The 10,300-nt window shown below is 40.2% G+C and overlaps 2 long non-coding RNA genes across 3 annotated transcripts; one reads left to right on the forward strand and one right to left on the reverse strand.

Annotated features, from left to right (window-relative positions):
* Positions 1-1,162: 1,162 nt before the first annotated feature.
* Positions 1,163-3,326, reverse strand: LOC144991144 (uncharacterized). Of its 2 annotated transcripts, XR_013655071.1 has the most exons (4): positions 3,130-3,324; positions 2,238-2,427; positions 2,029-2,158; positions 1,163-1,853 (listed from the first exon to the last, which is right to left on the reverse strand). It is a non-coding gene; the product is annotated as an uncharacterized LOC144991144 (long non-coding RNA). The 2 variants fall into 2 exon arrangements; XR_013655070.1 differs by having other exon boundaries at positions 2,029-2,427; positions 3,130-3,326.
* A 3,368-nt stretch (positions 3,327-6,694) lies between these two features.
* On the forward strand, positions 6,695-9,272 carry LOC110015060 (uncharacterized). Its single transcript, XR_002290126.3, has 3 exons — positions 6,695-7,941; positions 7,972-8,059; positions 8,544-9,272. It is a non-coding gene; the product is annotated as an uncharacterized LOC110015060 (long non-coding RNA).
* The last annotated feature ends 1,028 nt before the right edge of the window (positions 9,273-10,300 follow it).

Genomic DNA, 10,300 nt, shown 5'->3' on the forward strand with positions numbered 1-10,300 from the left:
AGAATTAGCATTCATAAACACATGTGAAATCTCTCACACACACTAGTGAAATGCTTGTATACATACAACTGAAAATGTATTCATTCACATACACATGTGAAATGCTCTCACACACACTACTGAAAATGCTCTCACATACACATGTGAAATGCTCTCACACACACTATCGAAAACGCTCTCACATACACATGTGAAAATGCTCTCACACACACCATCCAAAATGCTCTCACATACACATGTGAAAATTTCAATAGAAACGGAAGGCATTTCAGTAGAAACAACGTTTTTTTTTTTTACTTTATTGTTAGAAACGAAGTTGGTCGACTGAAGGCATTTCAGTGGAAATGAACCTGTGTCCGAATTCCTGCCCTGATCCCTAACTACTAAAACCTTATATAGTGCAGAACTATATAGTTCTCTATATAGTTCTCTGAATTTAAAAGCAATTCAGACACCCGTGCTCAGTACTTTTTTCTTTTGGGTGTTGTTCATAACGCGCTTGACACGGAAACAAAGTGGCGCATTACCGCCACCACCTGGTCTGGAGGCGAACTACTCCTATTTAACGCGGAGAATGACACTTATTTGTCAGAGTAAAAACATAATAAATATGAACATTTTACAAAGACTATTTATGAATCTGCTGTGTTCTGATCATGGAAAACGTGACTGATTTATAAATAATTAAATTACAAACACTTTGGTGTTGATTTAATGTATTTGTTCATAAATAAACCCCCAAGTTATTTTTTCATGCCAATATTTATTTTGTTTTTGTGCCACTGAACGATTAACGGGCTCTTGCAAGGAGGCATTTTTTTCTGTAGTTTTCTTACACCTTACTGAAAATGGCTTTGAAAATGAATCTGTCCGTGTTCCTGGCAATAATTCAACCGTTTTTCGTGAGATCAAACTGAAAACGAGCAGATATGCAGCATCACAGGACGGCAAGGACAAGCAGACATCTCAGAAGATTTCCTCTGGATGCCCTGACCAGACAGAATAACTTGAGTTAAACTTAAAGCTTTTTTTTTAGTTAAACTTAAACTTTAACTTAAACTTTGTTACTAATCATGCTCAAGGTTACACAGTCTGCTGGGTAAGAGTTTAACATTCTTTTTCAAGTGAGTTGTGTAGTCCAATTACATGAAACACTTGTGAGTTCAAAGTTTAGAATATTTTATTCAGAGTCAAACCATATCACTTGTTTTAAACAAAAACAAAACAAAAACTTTCATTTTTAAAAGTTTAAATGAAAATCCAAAAACCCAGCCAAATAAAAACCACGAGATTTTCCAGAATTAATAAATACTTCATAATCTAAAATGTAAGACATCAAAATAAATAGAAACATTAAAAAAATGTGATTGAATTTCCTCAATGAAATAATTAATGTTGCATTTTCCAGGGTCTTCCACGTCTCTACTGCTTCACCAACACAAAGGTGTCTGTCCTGGCCCTTTACGCTGACGGTCAGTCCGACACAAGACTGGATTTTCGGTTGACCCGCAGGACCATCGAGCATCTGGGTCGATGGTCCTGAAGCATCAGCTTCGGGTTCCTCACACTCTGGGGGGTCACAGGAGACTGACGTCCTGGTGTTTCTTTTCTGGCTGGCGTGTGGCACATCTTACAGTGTGGTAGCCAGAGTCTTTGACATGACACGGTCCACTGTGAGCGATGTTGTCCACAGGACGGCAGACCGCATCCTCCAGCTGATGAGCAGGGTCACCCAGCTTCCCAGTGGGAATGAACTACCATAAGTCGCCTCTGGATTTTAGCAGCTCGCTTGGTCTTTCTCCTTCCAAAGGGTCACAAGGAGCATTGATGGCTGCCACATAAGAATAAAGGCCCTAAAAGAAAATGCAGCTTGTTATTTTAACAGGAAGCTTTTTTATTCCATTAAAATGCATGCTGTATGTGACTCTAATGCCAAATTTATAGATATTTTTGTTGGGAATCCAGGATCAATCCATGATTCACGGGTTCTACGTAAAAGCCCAATTTATGTAAATCAAACGAACCCACCTGAAGGATCCTTTTGGGTGATGGTGGGTATCCCTGCATTGCACATCCCATCATGCTGCTGACACCCTACAGGGAACCCATGAGGAATGCCATTGAGGCAGTTACAACCAGAACCACTCCAGAACACGCTCTGTTGTGAAGAGAGCATTTGGCATGATAAAGATGAGGAGGAGAGCAATATTTCTGGGGGCACTGGAAGTAAAACCAACCTTTGCAATGAAAATCATTGCCTGCAGTTCAATTCTGCACACTCTGTGCATCAGCAAAGGCGACTGCTTAGCCACAGATGTTGAGCCACAGCAGGACAACACCAGGAACATGCAGGACGAGCAGAGTCACGTCTGTCTGCAAGGACAAATCTTTGCTTTCCTTTCAGCTCCAACTGTGACACACATGACTCTAGAAGACCAGGATTATTGTTAACATGTATAAAAATAAATATTAACATATAAAACGAAATTCTAAATATGTACATCTGATATTTATATGAAAATCCTTTTAAGATTGTTAAAAATAGCTCAGATTTAAATAATACATGTAAATTATTCATTTTTGTTCATACATTTATTAAACAAATTGGAAAAACAATGGCTGCATTACATTTAGAACAATAATTTCAACTCAAGTAAACTTAACAGACTCTCCTGTCGCTGTTCCTCCCTTCTAGCCCTTTCCTCCTCTCTCTTCTGGGTCTTTAACATAAACCTTTAACCCAGTACGACAACGATTAACCGTTTATTAAAATGAAGTCAAATCTGATCATATGTCTCTACCCATCTGGCACAGGCTATCTTTCTCCATCCGCAAATGGATCGGATTTTCCTCATCCTCGTCTGTCCCTACATATATGAACACATTTAAAACATGTGTTAATAACTTGTGACTACGGTTAGAAGTCACTGCTTTTTGATGTAATATCTAGCGTTTGTTTTTAGCCTTCGGCGCTAATTCGCGTTAGCGTTAGCTTTAGCATTACTGAAATTGATGAGCTTCAAAACAATCTAGGTTGTTGATTGAGGAATATAACATATTAAACACATCATCTTAAGTATTTACAAATATATTTTACAACAGATACTGGATATTTTTTAATATACTTACACGTTTCGGTGGTTTTCCTTGCGCAACCGGCTGCCATTTTCGAATGATTCAGACGATTGATTATCTCGCGATAATCAGCCAACTTCCGTTTCTACTGAAATGCCTTCCGTTTCTGTCGAAAATTTCAGTAGTGTATGTGAGAGCATTTTGGATAGTGTATGTGAGAGCATTTTCACATGTGTCTGTGAGAGGATTTTCACATGTGTATGTGAGAGGATTTTCACATGTGTATGTGAGAGGATTTTCACATGTGTATGTGAGAGCATTTTCAGTAGTGTATGTGAGAGCATTTTCAGTAGTGTATGTGAGAGCATTTTCAGTAGTGTATGTGAGAGCATTTTCACATGTGTATGTGAGAGATTTCACATGTGTATGTGAGAGATTTCACATGTGTATGTGAGAGATTTCACATGTGTATGTGAATGAATACATTTTCAGTTGTATGTATACAAGCATTTCACTAGTGTGTGTGAGAGATTTCATATGTGTTCGTGAATGCTAATTCTGAATTATGTCCTACACGGCACCTCATAGAAATCATGAAAATGTTCCTAAAATACTTGTTCATTTTTCTAGCTCAGTCTCATTGGGGGATTGGGTGGTTTAGTCTCGCCATCCGCTCCTTGTCCACGGCAGACTGAACAGCCAAAATAGTCCCTGGATGACAAAGACAGAACATATTATTTCAACTTATTTGCAGTTTTGTTTTTTCAAAAGGTTGTAACGTACATTTTGACATCATGAAGGGGTTACATTTAATTTATTATTCTATTAAAACTAATAAAGTTGGGGTTTGAACTAACCCATTAACTTCTGAGAATAATATAACAAGTCTGGAAGTACCAACTCAATGTTGTATGAGGGCTGTTTCATTGCTTCAATAAAATCATTTCCCCTCTTGAAGTAAAAATAAATGAATTATTAAAGCTGTTTTGCTTTAAAAAGTTGCAAAGTACAACAACAACAAAAGAATACCTTAAAGCTCAGCACAGACTTTCTCCTTCAGTTCTGTGACATTGGATATGGCGTCATACACGATGGTGTCTAAAGGAAGTTTCTGCAACACAAAAATAAATAAAAATATAAATGATTTTTTTTGGGTCTACCACAAACTTTATTATTATTTATTTTATTTATTATTATTATTCCGAAAGACTTGACAGTTAAAGGTTAACTCAAGTCCTCAGAGGAACTGTTGAAAGACTAGTTTGTCTTGGGTGCGTGATTGCTTTTGGAACTGACTTTCAGCTCCTCCTGTCAAATAAATAAAACAGTTGAGTTTTGTCACCAACATGTCTCTATACTCTAAAGGCCAACTGATGGAAATCAACTGCTGACTGCTTGGAAAAACTTTCTTGCACAAAACCATGTGAGCATTTTGCTCAAAATGGTGGTGACAAAAACTTCATCTTTTCTAGTTTTTGATTGTAAATAACATTCCTGTTTTCAACATGAACATGATTCTAGACTTACTTTGTCAGTAGCAGCAGTGGGAGGCTCAGCAGCTTCTTTGTTGGCAGCATTGAGTTAACACACACTCTGGATTGAGTGGACACATTTCACGTGTTTAAAAATAAAAACTAAAGACAAGTTGTTTTGACTAGAGAAAGAAATCAACCTGTTTTTCTCTGCATACATTCCACTCTATCCACTCCACCATAATGTGGATTTCACTGTCCACGGTTTTCACTGTGGCTGAATGGACTCGACCTGTTAGGAGGAAGCGAATTCAGAGAAAAACTAATGTCCCGGAGGGGTGAAAAAACAACAACAAATATAAATATATTGTAATGGCCACAAGGAAACTCCTTAGTCGGGCGATTGTCAAAAAGCTTTCTTTATTCACTTTCCACGTCGGAACGGTTACAACAGGAGCAAAATGGCGCAGCCTGCTCTTTCATTCTGCAGGGCAACGATGTTCACCCAATGCACACACATAGGTAGATCCCGCCTCCAGCAACTGGCAGAAAGAGGGGTGTGCAGGTTGCAGGGGGGTAATGCGAGTCTTGTGTGACCCAAGACGATTGCACATGAGGGAAAACACCCGGGACTCAAAGTTTCGGCCCTGGTTGGAGTGTATGGTCTCCGGAACTCCAAAACGGCTAATCATGCCCTCCAGGAGGGCGTCCACAACCGTTTCTGCCTCCTGGTCAGGCAATGCGTATGCCTCTGGCCACAGAGTAAAGTAATCTATGGCAGAGAGAACATACCGGTTACCTTTTGGCAGAGCGCAGCAATGGGCCTAAGATGTCCTTTGCCACCCTCTCCATCAGCCCTCACACCTGAAATTGTTGGAGAGGAGCATGTGACTGGTCTGAGGGACCCTTGCAGGCTATGCAGAGGTTGCACTGACGGCAAAAGTCCTCCCTTTCCTCCTACATTGCCCCCAGTAAAAGCGTTTTTTGCAACTCCAAAATGTCTGGACCTCGCCACTCGAGGCATGGCCTGCAGCCCCAATTATTATTCCCATTAATTTTATTATTATAAAGGGCAGTGGATCTGTGGATCAGAGTAGCAAAACAATGAGTAAGATCATCTATTTGCTAGCATAGAAAAAGCTAATAGTTGTGAGCAGCACTCAGTTATGCCTGCCACTCAGAGCTGAAAAGTCATTAAAAATAAAAGAAGCTAATTTTGATTTTCACCCCAGTGATTGATTTAGTAGAAGCAGAGACAGTAAAAATATAGTTTATTAAGAGGCCAGCAACTCTTTTTGCTCTTACAACCAGCAATTTGAAAATTTGGTTCATCTACTTCCAAAAAATGAATATGCTGACCTGACTCTTGAAGTTTGAGCTCGCTGAATCAGTAGCTTTGCAATAATATGAGCTATTAAGACAGGTCGTAGCATATTGGTCAGTAAAAAAATGTATCTATAGACAGGAGGAAGGTGCGGGAATACTTGAAGATCAAACTTGTTGTTCATACTCCTGCAAAAGTAACAGATGTTCCTGGTGTAATAGGTGACAGAGGGCAGTGGCTAGACTCTGCTTGGAGCCGGTCTAGAATGGAGATGTAAGGCTCCTCCTTCCCTCCACTAGCCTGGGTGTACACCTTGGGCAAGTGTTAGCACACCCTGAGCCTCCCTAGTCAGGGTACGACATTGGCAGTTCTGGCTATCAACTCGGTACCAGTTCCGGAAGTCGGCAGTGATATCTACGTCAACTCGGCAACATCTCTGGCAACAAGCAACAGAAGAGTTATGCATTTGTTTCAACTATGTTGTGCCACTGGGCAACATAATCTTCTGCCAAGGCACATTATTGTGCACCGTTTAGTGTCGTCATCGTAGGTGCAGCCTCACTTTAATCATGGAAGTAAATTCGAATTTGACAAATCATATTACCGCGTTCGGGGTAGCTGATGTGCCACAGGACACGGCCGTTGTGAACGAGAAACGAAATCCGTGGATCAGGAGGATCCTGATAACTGGACCCTGGATAACTTTCCTCGTTATCCAGGGTTTGTTATTTGTGAAGCAATTAACTTTTTTTGTGAGCACAACATTCTCCATACAGAAGTTCATATAATCTGTTATGCATTGAGATGCTCTCTCTGAGATGTCCTCTCCATAATGATCCAGCAGGACACTCCAGTCAGTGGTTTCAAAACAGTCCCTGAGCTCCGCCTCAGGTGTCCACCCCCTCGCGCTCCGTTTTATTGCAGGCTGTCTCCTCACCAAAGGTGTGTATGTAGGCTGTAAGGAGATCAAAACGTGATCTGATTTGCAGAGAGTGGGGAGGGGTGTGGCCTGATAGGCATCTTTGATGTTGCAATAAAACAAATCAATCGTCATGTCATTGCGAGTTGGGCAGTTCACATACTGCTGCATAGATGACAAGGGGGAATCCAGGGAGACATGATTAAAGTCCCCTGAGATGACCACAAGTGCCTGTGGGTGCCGTGCTTGTAGTTCCATGACCGTATTAACAACCACCTCCATTGCTGTTTCTGCGTGCGCTCTGGGAGGGATGTAAACACTGCATGAATTCTCAGGTGTGCTTGGAGATAAGCCTTCTGATTAAAGCTTCTACCACATTCTTCACAAGAAAAAAGCTTTTCTCCTAAGTTAATTCTCAGGTGTGTTTCACGAATATAAAATGCAAAACTTAGTTATGGAAAAAGTACTTTTTCTTACTTTTCCATTGTAGATCTCAAAGAAACTGACATAGACAGACGAATCCAGATAAGCAAAGTTCCTGTAGTTCAGATGGGCGAAAACATCTTGGGCTAAATGGAGAGAATACAATTGAATTAAAATTAGAGAAGATCAACACTTTTCAAATGTAAAAATAATACCTCTTTGTATCTTCAAAATTATTTTATTCTGGCTCTACAGTTAAAAAGAAATACTAAAAAATTCAGAGACCAAGCATTAAGATTGTCCCCTAACCTGCAAGAGCATATATTTATTACTTTGGAGATCTTCTGCCACTTGTTGTGAAATCTCCCATTGTCTGCCACTAATAGAAAGTATTAGTGTTTAAGTCAGTAAACCTTGGCTGTGTCCAAATTCCCACCCTAATCCCAAACTACTAAAACCTATATAGTGCGGCACTAGATAGTTCCCATGATTTAAAAGCAATTCGGACACCCATGCTCACTAATTTTCTCTTTCGGGTGTTGTTCATATGGCACTTGACAAGAAAACAGAATGGCGCATTACTGCCACCACCTGGTCTGGAGGCAAACTAAATATTATATATATATTATAAATATTAACCTGGCGGTTTTCCTGTTTGCAATAATTCGATTGTTTTTTGTGAGATCAATCCGAAAATGAGCAGATATGCAGCACGGGGCAGCAAGGAGGTGAAGCAGACGTCTCACAGCGGCATGGAGGAGAAGCAGACGTCTCACAGCGGCAAGGAGGAGAAGCAGACGTCTCAGATTCAGAAGTTTTCCTCTGGCTGCCCTAGCCAGTGTTGAGGTGAAAAGGGGTTCCATAATATTTTCTATGATCTTTTCATTATGCATTACAGGGGTTCTATTATATTTTCTATGTTCTTGTTATTATGCATATAATATGAACAACTTGTGAGTTACACTTCAGCATTTGGGGTTACGCCATCTGCTGGGCAAGAGTTTTACATTCTTTTTCAACACTGGATTATGAGTTGTATAGTCTAAATACATGTGAGTTCAGAGTAAGTCAAACCATATCAGCCTTCAACACAAAGTATTCTATATCAGTTTATTTAGAAAAAAGATTTACACCATACTTGTTTTAAACAAAAATACTTTCATTTTTCAAACTTAATATGAAACTCCTAAAACCCAGCCAAAAGCACATGAGATTTTCCAGCATTCAAAAATAATTTATAAACTAAAATGTAAGACATCAGAATAAATAGAAACTTTCCAAAAATGAGATTTAATTTCCAAAATGAAATCATTAATGTTCTATTTTACAGGGTCTTCCGCGTCTCTACTGCCTTGCCAACATAAAGGTGTCTGTCCTGGTCCTCTACGCTGACGGTCAGTCCGACACAAGACCAGATTTTCACTTGGCCCGCAGGACCATTGAGCATCTGGTGGAGCAGCTTTGGGTTCCTCACAATCTGGGGTGGGCGCAGGAGACTGAGGTCCTGGTGTTCGTTTTTTGGCACATCTTACCGTGTTGTAGCCAGGGCCTTTGACATGCCACGGTCCACTGTGAGTGACATTGTCCACAGGACGGCGGACCGCATCCTGCCTGCTGATGCAAAGGGTCATCCGGCTTCCCAGTATTAACTGCCATTAGTGGCCATTGGTTTTAAGCAGCTTGCTGGGTTTGCTGCCTTCCAAGAGGTCGTCGGGAGCATTGATGGCTGCCACATAAGAATTAAGGCCCCAAAACATTATTTAATCACACTGCTGACACCCTACAGGGAACCCCTGAGGATTGCGGTTGAGGCCCTGTGGTGGAGAGAGCATTTGGGATGATGAAGACAAGGTGGAGAGCAATATTTCCTGTCAGCTCCAACTGTTCCACAAATGGTTCTAGAAGACCATGAGTATTGTTAAGATGTACACAAAAGTGTTAAATATAAGATGAAACTGTAAATATTTACCTTTGATGTTTATGATTGTTAATGTTATTTGAGATTGTTAAAAATGGCTCAGGTTTAAATAATACATGTAATTAATTTCTGTTCATGCATTTATTAAAATAATTGGAAAAATAAGAACAACAACAATGTTACATTTTTTCAATAGTCTTTTATAGTAATCTTAACAGTCTCTCCTGTCGCTCTTCCTCCCTTCTGGCTCTTTCCTGCTCTCTGCTCTGCCTTTTCTAGCAGACTGAATAGGCTGCCTCGCCGTGGCCTCTTAGCTGGCGGGGGCTCCTCCTCATCTTCCCCTGCCTGCTCCTGCTGTTGTTGCACTGAGGCAGAGGATGTGGAAGGGTTCTCCCAGGATAAGGCATGGAGGCCTCACTGATGCCCTGCTGCCTATTGCCTCATTCATCAAGGAGAACCACTTCCACAAAGCTGCTGAAGGTTCCCCTGCCTCAGTACCACTGCATGGACATGTCTAGGCCTTCATTTCTTCACAAACCTTATATGTTGTCTTTAGCTTTTTCCATTTCTTTGCTGCTCTGGCTGGACTTGTCATTTATGTCAGCCCCATTTCATGTATCACTGCTGTAAATACAAGGGAACAACAAAAACCTTTACCCCAAATGATGACAGTTTAATGATAAATGAATACAAATCTGAGCTGTAATCATCTTACTCCCATCCGGCATCTAAAGCGAATCTTTTGCCTGAAAACTATCTATACTAGCTATCTTTCTCCATCCGCAGGCGGATCAATCTCTCAACATCTTTGTCTGTCCCTATATATGTTAACACATTTAAAAGATGTGTTCATAACTTATGACTGTGATTAAAACTCGTCCTTTTTAGATGTACTGCCTACTGCGTTTGTTTTTAGCCTTCGACGCTAATTAGCGTTAGTTATAGCATTACCGAAATTGATACGTTTCAAAATAATGTAGGTTGTCGAGGAATATAACATATTACACGTCATATAATATATATACAAATATATACTTGAGAACAGATACTTAATTCTTAACATACTTACATTTATAAGTCACCTTCGCCCCACCGTCCGCCACTTTCGGATAGATCAAACGCAATGCATTGTGGTCTATAGTTGCTAATGTAGTGAGCATCGATCCAGA

This window comes from Oryzias latipes, chromosome 1 (genome assembly GCF_053564925.1).
Source record: "Oryzias latipes strain Hd-rR chromosome 1, Olatipes_Hd-rR_3.1".
Taxonomy (NCBI): domain Eukaryota; kingdom Metazoa; phylum Chordata; class Actinopteri; order Beloniformes; family Adrianichthyidae; genus Oryzias; species Oryzias latipes.